The 16,599-nt window shown below is 47.6% G+C and overlaps 1 long non-coding RNA gene across 1 annotated transcript; it reads left to right on the top strand.

The window, feature by feature from the left end:
- Positions 1–12,336: 12,336 nt before the first annotated feature.
- Positions 12,337–15,311, top strand: Cb707485 (hypothetical LOC100310783). The gene is made up of 3 exons (NR_029398.1): positions 12,337–12,436; positions 14,752–14,872; positions 15,148–15,311. It is a non-coding gene; the product is annotated as a hypothetical LOC100310783 (long non-coding RNA).
- Positions 15,312–16,599: the final 1,288 nt, after the last annotated feature.

The following is a 16,599-nucleotide window of genomic DNA, read 5'->3' as shown; positions in this document are numbered from 1 at the left end:
TGTGTTGGTCCCAGACTGCACGTACGCGCAGACCGTGTTTACCTTGTGGACTGTGCGGCTATCCTGAAGAGGATCCCGGACAACCTTGCACGTTGCTTCTTACCTGCCTCCATCCTAAGCAGAGAAGTGCAGAAGCCATGTATGGTCCTTTGACCAACAACACAGGGACACTGAGCAAACTTGCTGCCTGCCTGGTGCAGACTCGGGAGATCCGAGGGCTCCCAGATCCCTCCGGGTATAGGTAGAGTTGCTATATGCCCACACATACAAATTAAGGCAGGGTGAGACCAAGTGTCCCTGAGGTCCCAGCACTTGGAAGATGGAAGCAGATTGATTAGGAGTTTAAGGGCAGCCTTAGCTACCTAGTAAGTGTAAAGCCAGCTTGGGCTACTTCAACAACGAAGGAAGAGAAGAAAAAGGAGGAGAGTTCCCAGGGACAGTGGTAGCTTCTGTCACAAATCTCAAAGTAGGAAGTCACCACCTGCTCCAGACCCCACTAGGGGCAGCTGTTCTGTAAATGGGGCAAAGAAAATGAAAAAGGCCTTAAATCCAAATAAAGCTCCTTTAGGAGGCAAGAGCCATGAGGGCCCGTGTGAGCTTGAGGCTAGCCTGGTCTACATAGTGAGTCCCAGGACAGCCAGGGTTACATAGTGAGACCATGTATCAAAGAAATAAAAGCTTCAGACTATACAGTGAGACAATGTATCAAAGAAATGAAAGCTTCAGACTATACAGTGAGACAATGTATCAAAGAAATAAAAGCTTCCGTCAACAGCAGGCCTGGGCAGTTTGTTGGAGCTTTTTCTTTTTTCTTTCTTTTTTAAGATTTATTTATTATATGTAAGTACACTGTCACTGTCTTCAGACACACCAGAAGAGGGCATCAGATCCCATTACAGATGGTTGTGAGGGTTGTGAGGGTTGGGGATTTAGCTCAGTGGTAGAGCACTTGTCTAGCAAGCGCAAGGCCCTGGGTTCGGTCCCCACCTCTGAAGAAAAGAAAAAAAAGAAAAGAAAAAACAGATGGTTGTAAGTCACCATGTGGTTCCTGGGAATTGAACTCAGGACCTCTGGAAGAAGGTCAGTGCTCTTAACCGCTGAGCTGTGGCTGTCAGTTTTCAGGTCTGTTGCTTCCAGCTGAAAGTACTTTATTCTTAAGAGCTGGGCCTCGAGCAGTGGGGGCCACACCGCTGGGGCATACCGGTTGTCTTTCTAGCCAGGGTCTTCCTTTGAATGTGTTTTTCTGTCCTGTTAGTGGCAAGATCTTGCTATATATCCCTGCCTCACCTGGAACTTGAGGCAATCCTTCTGCGTCTGCCTCCCTACCCTGATGCTGGGGTTACATGCTTGTGCTCCACAAAGCCAACGGAAACAACTTTATTGAGAGGTAAGCATTGGATGATAAACTGCGGAACCGCAAAGCTTGTGCAGTAGCAGGTGCGGTGGTGTGTGTCTATAACCAAGATCATCCTGAGCTGCAAGTTCAAGTCCAAGCCAGACCCCTTGGGGCCCCCCTCAAAGAGAAGCAACAAGGAAGAAAACAAGGGAGAGCCTGAGGCCTTTGACTCATTGTGTCCCGTGTGGAGCCACAAAACCTCACCAACAGTGTGCATATGTCTACCTGCCTCCTGACCTCCATTCCCAAGTAACCACCGACCTGCTTCCTGTCCCTGAAGACTAGTTTTGCATTTTCTAGAATTCCCGGTGGATGAACTTACACAGTAGGTCATCTTCCCGGGCCTGGCTTTGCTCGCTGCGGCTGACAACTTTTGAGGAGACACCGTTCCAACCCAATGCTGCTCGGATCAGGAACCAGGCTGGGGAGTACCCAGCTCTCCCAGGATTTGTTTTTTGTTTTGTTTTGTTTCTACAAGATGTCTAGAGTACTTTGTGGTCAGTGGATATTTCCTAATGAGCAAGAGGCATAAGCTATATTCTTATTTTTGCCAAAATCTATAACCTTGAAAACTGTCTTAGGGTTTTATTGCTGTGAACAGACACCGAGACCAAGGCAAGTCTTATAAAGGACAACATTTAACTGGGGCTGGCTCACAGGGTCAGAGGTTCAGTCCATTATGATCAAGGTGGGAGCAGGGCAGCATCCAGGCAGGCAGGGTGCAGGGGGAGCTGAGAGCTCTTCATCTTCATCTGCTAGTAGAATACTGGCTTCCAGACAGCCAGGAGGAGGGTCTTAAAGCCCACAGCCGCAGTGCAACTCCAACAGGGCCACACCTTCTAATAGTGCCACCCCCTGGGTTAAGCATATGCAAACCATCACAAATACCAACCTTCCTATTTTTTCCACACTAATTCTTTTTTTTTTTTTTTTTGGTTCTTTTTTTTTTTTTTTTTTCTCGGAGCTGGGGACCGAACCCAGGGCCTTGCGCTTCCTAGGTAAGTGCTCTACCACTGAGCTAAATCCCTAGCCCCTCCACACTAATTCTTGCCAAAAACCTTAGTTAGGGGAAATAACGGGGCATGGAGTGATCATTGGAGAATTTATATTCCCTCTGCACTGTGGAGGACGTACGGCTACAGAGCCTAGATTGGCCTCTAACACGTGGTCATCCTCCTGCCTCAGCATCTCAAATACTGAGGATTACAAGTATGAACTGCCAACTCTGGTTAGAATATAGCAGTTGGCTTTTATTTATAATATTTTTAGTCGATTTTGAAGTGATATTTATCTATTTGTGTGTGGCGGTGCGTCTGTATGTGTAGCTTACTTGTGGAGGTCAAAAGGCAACTTTCTGGAGTCTGGTCTCTCCTACTGCTGTGTCCTGTGGATTGACTTCAGGTTGTCAGGCGAGGCAGCAAGCCCCTTTACGCACGGGGTCGTCTCTTCAGCTTCCCTGTGTTGCTTTAAACCTTTTCTTTCTTTTTTTTTTTTTTTTTTTTGGTTTTTTTTTTTTTTTTTTTTTTTTTTCGGAGCTGGGGACCGAACCCAGGGCCTTGCGCTTCTAAACCTTTTCTTAATGTCTTATGTCGAGTTGTGCTTTGGATCTGTGCTGTCAGTTTTCAAGGACACAGTAAGGACTGAAGGTCACAGCAAAGACCATAGGGATGACATTCTATGGTGGCTAGAATTTGTCTAAGAAGGCATCTAACAAGCCAGTGGTAGAGTCTAACACCTGTAGTCTCGGGACGAGGGAAGGTGAAGCAGGACGGTCTCTCAAAACAAAACAAAAAACTTCAGCAAAAAAAAAAAAAAAAAAAAAAAAAAAGAGGGGTTGGGGATTTAGCTCAGTGGTAGGGCACTTGTCTAGCAAGCGCAAGCCCCTGGGTTCGGTCCCCAGCTCCGAAAAAAAAGAAAGAGAAAGAGAAAGAGAGAGAGAGAGAGAGAGAAAGAGAGAGAGAGAGAGAGAGAGAGAGAGAGAGAGAGAGAGAGAAGGGGCAGATAGAATCATAGAATCAGACCAAGTTCAGGTGGGAAGATTAAAAAAAAAAAAATCTGACCATGTTGGGGCAGTGATTAAAGTCTTAGGTTTCAACAGAAAGGTTCATTCAGCATCCCCTGGGAGTTCTGTATGTTTGAAAATTACTGCCATCGGTTTTCTACGCAGACTAGGAAGTTCTCCATTTTCTTTTCTGTGGGATCTTGTGTTAAATGTAGCTAGTTCGTCATCTCCAAACCACCGTGCTTCAGACCATAAACTAAGAGTGATTTTAAGGCTTGAATAAAATACTCACCTTAGTCCTCCGCAATACAGAGCAAGCTCAGAATAAGCAACAGGTGTTGACTTCATCAGCAACTATTCTTGGGTCTCAGTAGCCACACCTGCCTGGAACTGGGAGTTCTCCTTTGATAACTACAAAGAACAGAGCAAAGAAAGTGTCTTTTTTTTTTTCTTTTTTCTTTTTTTTCGGAGCTGGGGACCAAACCCAGGGCCTTCCACTTGCTAGGCAAGTGCTCTACCACTGAGCTAAATCCCCAACCCCAGAAAGTGTCTTTCTTTTCCACAATGTTGCTTTAAAGGAGTTGGTGGGAGCATAGCAGACCTAAGAAGTCTTCTTCTGGGCTGGAGAGATGGCTCAGTGGTTAAGAGCACTGACTGCTCTTCCAGAGGTCCTGAGATCAATTCCCAGGAACCACATGGTGGCTCACAACCATCTGTAATGGGATCTGATGCCCTCTTCTGGTGTGTCTGAAAAAAGCTACAGTGTACTCATATAAATAAAATAAATCTTTTAAAAAAAAGAAGTCTTATTACCTCATTTCTGCAGTGCTAGAGATGAAACCCAGCACCCCAGCCACTAAGCAAGCCATCTACCAACAGGGCCTCTTCCTTTCAGGATGTCTAGGGCTTCCCTGGATGTGGTGACACACACACCTGTAGTCTCACCACTCGGGAGGTATGGCAGGAAGAGCACCGGTCTTGATCTACACAGAAAGTTAAGACCATGAAGAAGGACTACATAGTGTGTCTCCTGTCTCAAAAGATCTAATACAAACAAAAGAAAACAAAAATAGTTCTTGAGTCTCTATCCAGGAGGTAAAAGATTCACATAAAGGACTGGAGAGATGATTTAGTGGTTAAGGTGCTTGCTGCTCTTACAGAGGACCCGGAGCTGGGTTCCAAGCGCCTACCTAGGGCAGCTCGAAATTGCCTGTATCTCCAGTTCCAGGGGGTCAAACACCCTCACCTGGCCTCCCCAGACACTGTCCACACAACACATGGAGCTCTCTGTAGTGCTCTTAACTACTGAGCCATCTGTCCAGTTCCCACAATGTAGTTAAATACTGTCCTCCAAATTGCTACATCACTGAGAATGACCTTGAACACCTAGTCCTCAGTCTCCACCTTCCAAGTTCTGGGATAGAAGTGTGCACAACCACGCTGGGCTAAAGGCCGGGAATTATAAGTGAACAGCATCCTTTGGTATTCAAACACTACAGCTTACAGTGAACTAAAAGATCAGCAAGGTCACAGACAGGTAGTTAATAGCTACCAGTTTTCTGGGTCGAAGCCTTCATCCACTTGCTGTGAAATCATGTTGCACAGCTCTATGTGGCGTTGTACAAGTATCAAACACCTGTATCCAGCACGGGGAGGCAAGAAGATGGAGATTTAGAGGCCAGTCTGGGCCATGTAGAGATACTGTGTCTTTAACAACAAAATGTATTGAGATATTGTCTTACTCTGCAGCCCAGATGGCCTGGAACTCACGACTCTCCACCTGCCTCAGCTTCCCTAGTTTGGAAGACAACAGAATCTTTAAGGGTTTTAATCAACTTTGTGTTGATATGATAAAACAAAAAAGCAAAAGGAAAGTCATTTCTACGACTATTAAGTTATGAATTAATAAATGAGTTAGTCCAGCTGGGCATGGTGGTATTCGATCCATTTTTGAGCCACTGGAGAGGGCAGGATGGCCTAGTCAACGTCAAGGTCAAGGCAACTGGCTAGTCCAACACCCAGAGAGCTGAACTCACAGATCTGCCACATGGAAAACAAAACTATGTCAGAGTTGAAACAAGGAAAAAGTAGCTTTATATTCTCTTTGTGACTTATGTGCCCTTTTGCTACATTCTGTCCCATCTATTACCTAATTGTTACTAATTATCTCCATTTGCAGAGTAAGATGATATCCCACTTCTAAATTTCAGACTACACTCATCTTCAAGAAGAGAGACTTTGTAAACTGAAAACATGCCCTTTTTTTTCTTTCCGCTTCAAACTATATCAAATCATCCTTTCATCATGCCATAGAATATTTAAGCTGTGTTGTTATTTCTTTGTCTTGCAAAATCTAATAAATCTCCCAGGGGAGGAAAAAGGAAAGAGCGGTTGGGGAGACACTGGATTGATGGTCTCATGCTGTCTGAATCAACAGTAGCTCTCTTAGCACAGTTTGAGTGAATTTTAGTTACCATCTAGAAATGTTGTCGCATAACGGGAGGCAAACTTCGACATCTGATTTACAGCTCTGAATTCATGTTCTGAAATCCCTTTGGGATTTGTGCTGCATCTTTTGCTGTGCTCTTGGGAGAAGCTATCTTGCCAGACTGTGATCCCAGTGACCAGGTTTCTCTACCTGTCAGTCACATTAGTGTGCCACACTTCAACCCTTGATGCATGGTCTTTGTCTGGTACGGTTTTTCCAACCCCTGGGCATATCAATTCAAGAAGGAAATGACTATGTTAGTTAATGCTGGATATTTGATCATGCCGTGAACCCTGAGGCTGTGCTATTTGCTGAAGAAACCTGTTTCTAGTTGCGGTGTGGCTCAACCTTAGCACATACCTTTAATCCCCCTGGCTGGAATACAGATACGCCCTTAGTGCACACTTTCAGTCCCAACCAATCAAGGTAATGTAAAGGGATGGTTCTGATGCTTTGGCTGGGCATCTGTGTTTACTGACGCTGAAGGTCCTCGCCCTGAATTGGTTTTGATCTATCAATAAAGATGCCAGTGGCCAATGGCTGAGGCAAAAGGAAGAGGCGGGACTTCCAGGTTCTCACAGGCTAGAGAGAGGATGAGACCCTAGATACTTGGGGGAAAGAGAGGGAACGGACTCAGAGTGCCAGGCAGGAGAGGAAAATGGCCTAACAGCATCTTCAGCATCAAAACCAATGTGCTTCACAGAAGGTGACCGGGCAACTAAATTATGGGCAGATTTAGAGGGGTTGAGCTAGGAGGGAAGGTAAGAGCTCAGAAGGCTTAGAAGAGCCCAGCCACAGAGCCAATAAGCCAGTTTAAAAATGAGTGTGTGTGTGTGTGTGTGTGAGTGTGTGTGTGTGTGAATGTGTATGTGAGTGTGAGAGTGTGTGAGTGTGTGTGTGAGTGTGTCTGAGTATGTGTGAGTGTGAGTATGTGTGAGTGTGAGTGTGTCTGAGTATGTGTGAGTGTGAGCGTGTGTGTGAATGGTGTGTCTGAGTGTGTGTGAGTGTGAGTGTGTGTGAGTGTGAGTGTGTGACTGAGTGTGTGAGTGTGTGAGTGTGTGAGTGTGTGTGTCTGAGTGTGAATGTGTGTGTGTGAGTGTGTGTGAGTGTGTGTGTGGTGTGTCTGAGTGTGAGTGTGTGAGTGTGTGTCTGAGTATGTGTGTGTATGTGTCTGTGAGTGTGTCTGAGTGTGTGTGAGTGTGAGTGTGTGTCTGAGTGTGTGTGAGTGTGAGTGTGTGAATGTGTGTGTGAGTGTGTCTGTGTGTGTCTGAGTGTGAGTGTGTGTGAGTGTGTGTGAGTGTGTCTGTGTGTGTCTGAGTGAGTGTGTGAGTGTGAGTGTGTCTGAGTATGTGTGTGTGTCTGTGAGTGTGTGTGAGTGTGTGTGAGTGTGAGTGTGTGACTGAGTGTGAGTGTGTGAGTGTGTGTGAATGTGTGTCTGAGTGTGTCTGAGTGTGTCTGAGTATGTGTGAATAGTGAGTGTGTGTGAGTGTGTGTGAGTGAGTGTGTGTGAGTGTGTGTGAGTGTGAGAGTGTGTGTAAGTATGTGAATGTGAGTGAGTGTGAGTGTGTCTGAGTATGTGTGAGTGTGTGTGTGAATGGTGTGTCTGAGTGTGTGTGAGAGTGAGTGAGAGAGAGAGAGAGTGTGTGTGTGTGTGTGTGTGTGTGTGTGTGTGTGTGTGACTTTTATCCGTGGATCTGAAATAGCTCCTGAGCAGGTATGGCCAGCAGGGAACTCAAAGCGGTGTAGGCAAAACTCCTGCTACAAGGTAAAGCTAGTTTGTAGAAGGGAACACCCATGTTAAAAATGATGTCCAATTGAGTGGCAGACAAAGTGATGAATCAGAGAAAGATTTGTCAGAATGAGTTGGAGATAGGGTATGCCCAACTCTTACAAGAACACCACAGAAAAGGAGGAGGCAACATTACTGGGCGAGTTTTACAGAGACAGGTTGCAGAGGGAGAACAAGTTAGACACACATGAAAACAGAACAAGCCAGGGAATGAAGAGCAAGAAGATTAGAACATATTACCAAAGTCAGTGTGGGGCCAAGCAGAACAATTCAGAAAAGTCAGAGAGAAAGAGAGAGAGAGAGAGAGAGAGAGAGAGAGAGAGAGAGAGAGAGAGAGAGAGAGCAACCAGAAGAGTTCAGAAAGAACAAGAAAGGGTGAGTTGGATGGAGGCTAGAAGTTTCCAGGACGAGGCCTAGGTTATCGGACAAAAGTAGTGAGCCTCGGAGATGAGGATTACACCGGGAGAAAAAAAGATGCTTTTACAGTAAAGACTAACCTAACACAGGTGATAAAAAAAGATCTGAGGCATGACCCACATGACTTAGATGTTTAACCCCTTTGGGGTTACATAAATGAACCACTGAGCCACCTCTCCAGCCCCATTTGTTTGTTTTTTGAGACAGAGTTTCTCCCCGCAGCCCTGGCACTCACTCAGTAGACCAGGCTGGCTTCGAATCCATCCTCTGCCTCCTGAGTGGTGGGCTTAAAGGTATGCACCACTATTGCCTGGCAATCCAAGCCTTCTTCAATGGCTGTTTTTGACCTAGTTGATGGAGAACCACAGGGCTTTTCACGAGTTGGTGAGTGTCATTACAGAGTTGAGCAGGGGTGCCAGCTGATCTTCAAGGTGCGGGAGGCAGCTCTCATGTCCACAACAAGATGGACTGATCATTTTAAAGCAGTCCTGCTCCTGTCCGTGGTATTAAATTCAAGGGAGAAGTTCCCGAAGCCCGATATGCAAATATGAGGCTGCAGTGGCTGACGAGAGAACTTCATGTGCCAATCAGGTAAGGGAATCAATTTTCCCAATGTGATTGATCTTAATCCAAGACTTTTTTTTTTGAGATTTATTTATTTATTTTATGTATGTGAGACACAGTTGCTGTCTTCAGATGTAGCAGAAGAGGGCATCAGATCCCACTACAGATGGTTGTGAGCCACCATGTGGTTGCTGGGAATTGAACTCAGGACCTCTGGAAGGGCAGTCAGTGCTCTTAACCACTGAGCCACCTCTCCAGCCCCTAGAGTTTAGCTCTTAAGTTTGGCTAACCCAGTGGCTAATGTATCAAGACAGTAGTTCCGATTGTTTATCATGTCTTGGCCGCAGGGATTCCACACTGCTTCTGGTGAGTCAAACCTGTGGGAGATGAGGAGACGTTGGTCAACCGCTTCAGACTGGGTGACCAAGTCCATGTCTTCAGACTGAACTCGGTGGTCATGAGACACTCCTCTGAGGAGCATTTTCTCGGGTTTGCCTGACTGCAGCATGGTCGCCAAGGGCGTTGTGCGTGAGGGTAAACATGGGAAGTCATTGTGCAGCAAAGGTGTCCTCAGCCATGTGGACCCTGGAGACTCTGACCCCTGGGAGGCAGGACTCTTCTTCACATCCTCTGTGTGAAGGCCAAACTTTGTTTAGAGACTGAGCTCAGCACTGGGTACTTCTCAACGCTCTTCTTAAAGTACAGTTTTTTAAAAACAGGAAGAGCATGAACCAGAGAGATCAGAGAGATGGCTCAAGGGCTGAAGGGGCTTGCCACCAAGCCTTATGGCCTGAGTTCAATCCCTGGGAACTACACGGTGGAAAGAAAGCGCTAACCCCCAAAAGTTGTCTTGTGAACCTCACCACACACTGTGAAATGTGTGCAAAAGCATGTATGACATAAATAAAAGATGGTCAGTCGTTCATAACATAAATAAACTAGAAAGAGCAGAAGGGGCACCAGGAAATAAATAAATAACACTGGGGGCTTACTCATGGGCAGACAGCCTTCCAAACATGTGTGAAGTCCTAGTTCAGAAAAAAGTAAGGGGGTGCCTGTGAGACCACTGCTGAGGTGGCCGAGGCAGGGAGTCTTCCTGAGTTGAAGGCCATCCTGGCTTATATGATGCGTTCCAGACCAGCATGAACTACATATCAGAGTTGCTGTTTAAAAACCACATCAAAAACCAAACCGCAGACAAGATGGCACACACCTATTTTCCAGCCCTCGGGAGCTAGAGGCAGGAGGACTGGGAATTCAAGGTTGTCCCACAGCTATGGTATGTAGCCTTCTATATATGAGATCCATGTCTAAAAAATCATAATACCAGTTGTGGTGACCCCTGACTTTAATCCCGGCACTCAGGAGGCAGAGGGAGGCGGATCTCTGAGTTCGAGGCCAGCCTGGTCTACAGAGCGAGTTCCAGGACAGCCAGGGCTTCACAGAGCAACCTTGTCTCAGAAAACAGAAAACACACAATCAAAATACATAGGCAAATAAGTGGGTTAATCCTTGTGATGAGGTCTGGACTTCGTGATGATATAGTTACCTCCCCAAAGGCTTCACTTCCTGCTTTCCCACTTCCTGCTATACTGGGGACCAAAGCCGTGAGCTCATTAGAACATGCCTGATTCGGACCACAACAGTGGACAAACATCCCCCCCCCCCCACCAGTTGACAAATGTTTCTTAAGACCAGCATTCATAGTTTCAAGTTACAAGGCCACAGTCTGAACAACAGCTGTGGATCACAGGCCCGAGGTGTCTATGAGGAACTCTTGCCAAAGGAGTTGGCAGGCTGAATAGAGAGGCTAGGCCAGGTGGGCTTCCGGCCATCAGATACCCCAGAAGGGGCAGCTCAGGGGATAGAAACCGGCCTGGGTGCTGGTGCTGCTATCCTTGAAGGATAAGGAGAACATGAGAGTCCCTGCTTAGCTGAGAGGTGAGAAACAAGAAATCACCACGAAGGCCCAGGGGCACTGAGTTTCCAATTGAACAGCAGTTGTGGCTCCAGCATCGATTTTCCACTCTTTTTTTTTTCTTCTTTTGACTTATTTTATGTATGAGCGCTCTATCTGCATGTACACTTGTGTGCCAGAAGAGGGCATCAGATCCCATTACAGATGGTTGTGAGCCACCCCGTGGTTGCTGGGATTTGAATTTAGGACCTCCTGAGCCATCTCCCCAGCCCCTACTTCCTATCTTTTTGAGGCAGGGTCCCTGCAGACGTGAGCACATACAAGTATCCCAGAGATCTTTCTCTAAGACTGCCATCCCTCCTCCTCCAGCCCTCCAGCCCTGCTACTTCAGAGATGGATCCTGTCCAGGTCCTGCTGACAGCTCTGAGAGGCCTTCTCACTAGCTCTTTCTCTTCCCGCAGCACCCCCAAATTCTCTACATTCCTTGGAGGGAGTTATCTCAGTCCCCAGCTGCTCCTGAGGAATGAGCAACACACACATCCACACTCCGCATAGATGGGAAGGCGCCAGAGACCGATGTCAGCATCTCGCTGGGAGAAGGAGATGGATGGAAGGCCACTTCCAGCCTCCACGTGCCCCCAGGGACTGGAAACACCAGCCTCCTCCAAGCAGGGCTGGGCAGCCACCACAACCTCCGCCTCTCACACCTTTCTTCTCTCTTTTTCCCCTCACTGCATCACCCCCGCCCCCGCTCCCGCCCCCGCAGTCACTAGGTTTTTTTTTTTTTCCTCTGTTTCACCGTCACATTCTTTATCTCTTCTTTTTTTTTTTCCTTCCCTCATGGATCCACATAAAAAAAGTGCTTTGTGGGGCTGGAGGCAGGTCTGTACTGCTCTAGCAGAGGACCAGAGGAGTTCAGTTCCCAGGGCCTTCCCCTCCCCCCTCCCCCAGACCAGCTCCTAATGGGTTCGCTCCAGATTCACACGGGGCTGAGGCTCTCTTCTGGACCCTGAGAGCTCAAACGTACACTCAGTCAGCCAGGTATATACGTGACTCAACATAAATTATTTTCTAAAGCTGCCCTTAGGCCAAGTGCTATGGTGCATGCTTATATTTCCAGCCTCTTGGGAAACTGAGGCAGGAGGGTTATTTGAGACCTGGAGTTGAAAGTCAGCCTGAGGTACCTAATGAGACCCTGTATCCAAAAAAAAAAAAGAAAAGAAAAAAGAAAAAGAAAAAGAAAGAAAAGAAGAAAGAAAGAAAGAAAGAAAGAAAGAAAGAAAGAAAGAAAGAAAGAAAGAAAGAGAGAAGTTACAACAGCTTGTAGCCTGGAGTAAAACTGAAGGAACATTTGCTTAGCACGAGGCCCAGAGTTTGGTCCCCCGGCACCAAAAAAAAAAACAACCCCCCCCCCCTTTTTTTTTATGTCCTAGTCAAGCATGGTGGGCCATAGGAATAATCATAGCACGTGAGGAGTAGAGTCAGGAAGATGAACAATTCAGGGTCAGCCTGTGCTACCTATGTGAGACTTTGTTCAGACAAAAACGAGAGAAAGAAAATGCCCTCAAGACCTTTCACAGTGAAACCTTCAGTTCAGAGCTGAGGTCACCCCCTTCGGGCCACCGCTACAGCCACCAACAGTGGCTGCCCGGCAGCAGCAGCAGCTGACATCAGAACACAGACTTGTGGGAGGCCAAGTGAGTGAAGTTTATTTACGATTTTCTTTTCTTTGCCCAACCTCACTACCAAGCTAAAAGAAAGAACTTTGGACTCCCTTGGTCTAGGAGGCCAGAGTTCAGAAGTTCCACACAGGCTTCTGTCGATAGAGCTTGGAATGTCTTGTGAGGATCATGTGCTATGAGGTATGCGGAGAGCCCGGGGCCTTTGAGGGAAGCTGGAGAGGAAGAGTCTTTAGTTTGGGAAGCCAAGAGATCATGGAACTATAACCCTAGTTCCATAACTCAGGTCAGCTCACGGGCCCAGTAAGACCTAAGGGGAGGCTCGCCACAGAGCCAGGTGGGAGGTAGTGAGTGCCTGGTGGAGCCATGCTGGGGCACAGAGTGCCTGCAAGAGCCTTGTCGGGGCACGGCCTCCTGAGTCTACAAATAGCCTCACGTAGACAAGCAGAGGAAGTCCATGGCACCAGGAGACCTTGGGATTTTGGCAGCAAGAACATTTGAGCTCTGAATGGATTGGCCTGGGGCAGAACTCCTGGGGCTGATGGGGACCACACACAGGCTGAGGACCGGTGAAAAGATGGCTGCCCGGCTCAGTGGAACTTGGGGAGCCTGGAGGAGACAGAGCCAGGAACTAATGCCTGCTTTATGCAACCTTGAATTTCTTTCAGTCTTTCATTTTGGGACCGTGTCTGTGTCTTACTATGTGGCCCGGGATAGGGTAGAGGGGGAGGAATGGGGGGCTGGAGCTCACAGCAATCCTCTTGCCTCAACTCCAGAGTTCTGGGATTTCAGACATGATCCACATTCCCGGGCGTCATGCGACCCTTCGTGAAGGTACCCGTTTGACAGCATGAGAGTCTGTGAACAGTTTCTCCTATACCCTATTCTGTGTCCTGGGTCTTTTTTTTTGACCAGCCAGCCAGAAGGATCGCTGTGAGGTCAAGGCCTGCCGGGACTAGATTCTGAGACTCTGTATCAAAAAACAAAACAACAACGCCAGGGAAGCTGTCAAGCACAAACGAGAAGCGGTCTAATTCCCTCCACTTCCCAGAAGGCCTCTTGCAAACAGGAAATCAATATGCTGCTGTGATCAGCTCTCTGCTGAATGTCGTGGGATGGTAGAGGGATAGGGAGAAAGTGGTGGCCGAGGTCCGGGGAGAGAGGGATAGGGGGGTAGGGGGAGATGGGGGACAGTGCGGGAGTCGGGAGGTCTGGGGGGTGGGGTTAAAAATTCCTCACCAGCTACTACAGAAAGGATTTGGAGTTAGGTGCCAGTTCCACTCCCCTCGGGCCTTTGACACTGACAGTTCTTGGCCACGTACTCTTGAAAGTGCAGGGGTGGGAGCAGCTTAGAGCACAGGCTGCTGGTCTGAAGGACCTGAGTTTAGTTCTCGACACCCACGGGACAGCTCACAACTATCCAGAGCTCCAGGAGATCTGATGCCCTTTTCTGGTATTAAAACAAAATACAAAACACAGGGCTTAAGTGTGCGCATGTCAGAACAAGGCCGAGGTGGAGGCTAAGGTTGGGGGGAGGGGGATGCAAAGCTCAAAGCCTTGCTAAACCATATGAGACTAATCCTTAAACAAAGCAAAACCAGGCACCTGGGAGATGGCTCAGCTGCTAAAAACCTGTACAGGGCCAGGTGTGACGACTGGTGTGGAACTCACAGAGATCCACCTGCCTCAGCCCACTGAATTCTGGGATTGAAGGCATCAGCCACCCGACTCAAGCAGGTTTTAATCAATTTTCCCATTCCTATCGGGGCTGCTTTGGAGTTAGCCCATGCACTGAGAACTCAAGACCAGCCTGGGATTCTAAATCAGTTTGGGACCGTACAGTGAGTTTGGGACCTTGTCAAACAACAGCAAAGCTAACTTAAGGATTCTCTATCTGCAATAATTTTCCTTTTGATGACAGAGACCTCTAAAACCTTCCTTCCCTGGGCACCAGGCACGCACGTGGTACACATACATTCAAGAAAAACACTCATATACATAAAATAAAATTTAAATTTTTTTCTTTTCTTTTTTTTTGGAGCTGGGGACCGAACCCAGGGCCTTGTGCTTGCTAGGCAAGCGCTCTACCACTGAGCTAAATCCCCAACCCCCAAAATTTAAATTTTTAAAAAGATTTATTTATTTTATATATATATGAGTAGCTGTCTTCAGACAAGGAGAGGGCATCAGATCCCATTACAGATGGTTGTGAGCCACCATGTGGTTGCTGGGATTCGAACTCAGGACCTCTGGAAGAGCAGTTAGTGCTCTTAACCACTGAGCCTCCAGCCCAAGTCTAAAAATCTTTACAAAGGGAAAAGAGAGTAGCTGGGTGAGAGACATTGGTTCTACCCAGGGATCCCGGGCGTCCGCGATCCTCAGGTCTCCAGGTCACAGCCAAGCTATTGCATTGACAGTGAACGCCTGGCAGAACGTAAGTTGTGCCTCCTGCCTCTGGCTTGCTGACCAGAGACTTACCCTCTGTGTCTTCCATCCAGCCCCTGACTCAGAATTCACGTGCTGACTGCCATCCAGGCTCGCAGTCCCCCTCACAGACACCACACAGCATCCTGCATGTCATCTCAGTACCGGTCTTTGCATAGAGGCACGGTGACTATGGTATTACATGACATTCTTTATGCGATTCAAACAAAAACTGGGCTAGGCCCTCGGGTGCTGTTCACCTTAGGGTTCACTTTACTGTCTGCCCCTTATGTCCTCTGCTTACCTGGGCTGGGTGGGCAGGTCCCCCTGTTCTCTATGACACCTGGCGAAGTAAGGAGAATTTTCTGTAGCCCTGGATCTTTTAGGGGATGGAGGGGTAGGGGGAGATTGGGGAGGTCCAGACAGGGTTTCTCTGTGTAACCTTGGCTGTCCTGGATCTTGCTTTGTAGATCAGGCTGTCCTCAGAGATCACCTGCTTACAGCCCGGCTAGCCTTGGACCTCTTAATACCACGATGGTAGCTTCTGGAGAGTGGTGGAATTCATCTAGAAGCTGGGGCTCATGAGTCAGCACCCGCACCCCTCTCGTCCCTCTGCTGGATCCTCTTCAACCTCTATACTGTGACCCCTGACAGCAAATGAGAAGTCCCTGACAGCAAATGAGAAGAACCCTGACAGCAAATGACAGTCAAATGGCATTTGAAAAGTTACCCCTCCTCCCCAGCACATTGTCAAGGGTTGTTATGGTTGCGTAACTAGAGGCACTTGTAACTCAGAAGTGCGACAGACCCAAGCTGCTGCAGAAGACTGAGTCGAATAGGTCACTTAGGAAAGCTGAAGCATGACGTTGTAATCACAGAAAAGCCATTTGCAGAGCACACATACATACGTGCGCGCGCCCTCTAGGTGTGAGGTGTGGGAAGGGCGTCCCCTGGTGGCATCTTTCTGAACTGCAAGCCCCGCCCAACGCAGCCGTGCAATCTGAGATCTGCGGGACTGGAAGCTTTTCTTCCCTTCAGCCGCCAAGTTTCACTCCCGGCATTCTCTGTCCCTAGCTGACACCCAGTTCCAGGAAGAACTGGCCTCTGGAACAAACTTGCACGGGTGGCCCTGGAGACAGTCTGGCTATGCGGCTTGTCTAAAGTAACTCTAAGAAGACTGTCCACAGGGCTCCACCCCAGCTGCACGACCGAAGGTTCTGCACTGCAAAGGAAGCCAGGACCACAGGGTTACTGCTCCTTTCCCTGACTCACCCTCCTGTCCCTCCGCAAGGGGCCTCATTCTCCATACAGTAGCTACCCTTTATCTAAAACTTCAGTCTCAACATTTTCAAACGCGCTGCGTCAGCCACACCACAAAACACCGAGTGGAGAATTCCAGGAACAAACAGTCATAGTTCTAAATGACTCCTATACTGGATACTGTTATAATTGTTCTATCATGAGCTGCTGTTAATTTCTTATTGTACCTAGATCATCAATTAAGCAAGAGATGATGACACGTGCCTCTAATCTTAACATTTGAGAGTTAGAAGCAGAAGGAGTTCAAGGCTAGCTTGGGTAACACGAAACCATTTCTTCCTTCCTTCCTTCCTTTCTTTCTTTTAAAGATTTATTTATTTTATATATGTGAGTACACCGTTGCTATCTTCAGACTCACCAGAAGAGGATCCCCATTGCAGATGGTTGTGAGCCGCCATGCGGTTGCTGGGAATTGAACTCAGGACCTCTGGAAGAAGAGTCAGTGCTCTTTACCGCTGAGCCATCTCTCCAACTCCCTGAAGCCCTTTCTTTAAAAAAATAAAATAAAAATAAAAGACTAGAGGCTGCAGAGACGGTTTGGCAGTTAAAGGTTAAAAAATATATGCATACATCCTGCTCTTGCAGAGGACCTGATTTTGGTT

This window comes from Rattus norvegicus, chromosome 20 (genome assembly GCF_021556685.1).
Source record: "Rattus norvegicus strain SHRSP/BbbUtx chromosome 20, alternate assembly SHRSP_T2T, whole genome shotgun sequence".
NCBI lineage: Eukaryota > Metazoa > Chordata > Mammalia > Rodentia > Muridae > Rattus > Rattus norvegicus.
This window is presented reverse-complemented; position numbering and strand designations above follow the sequence as displayed.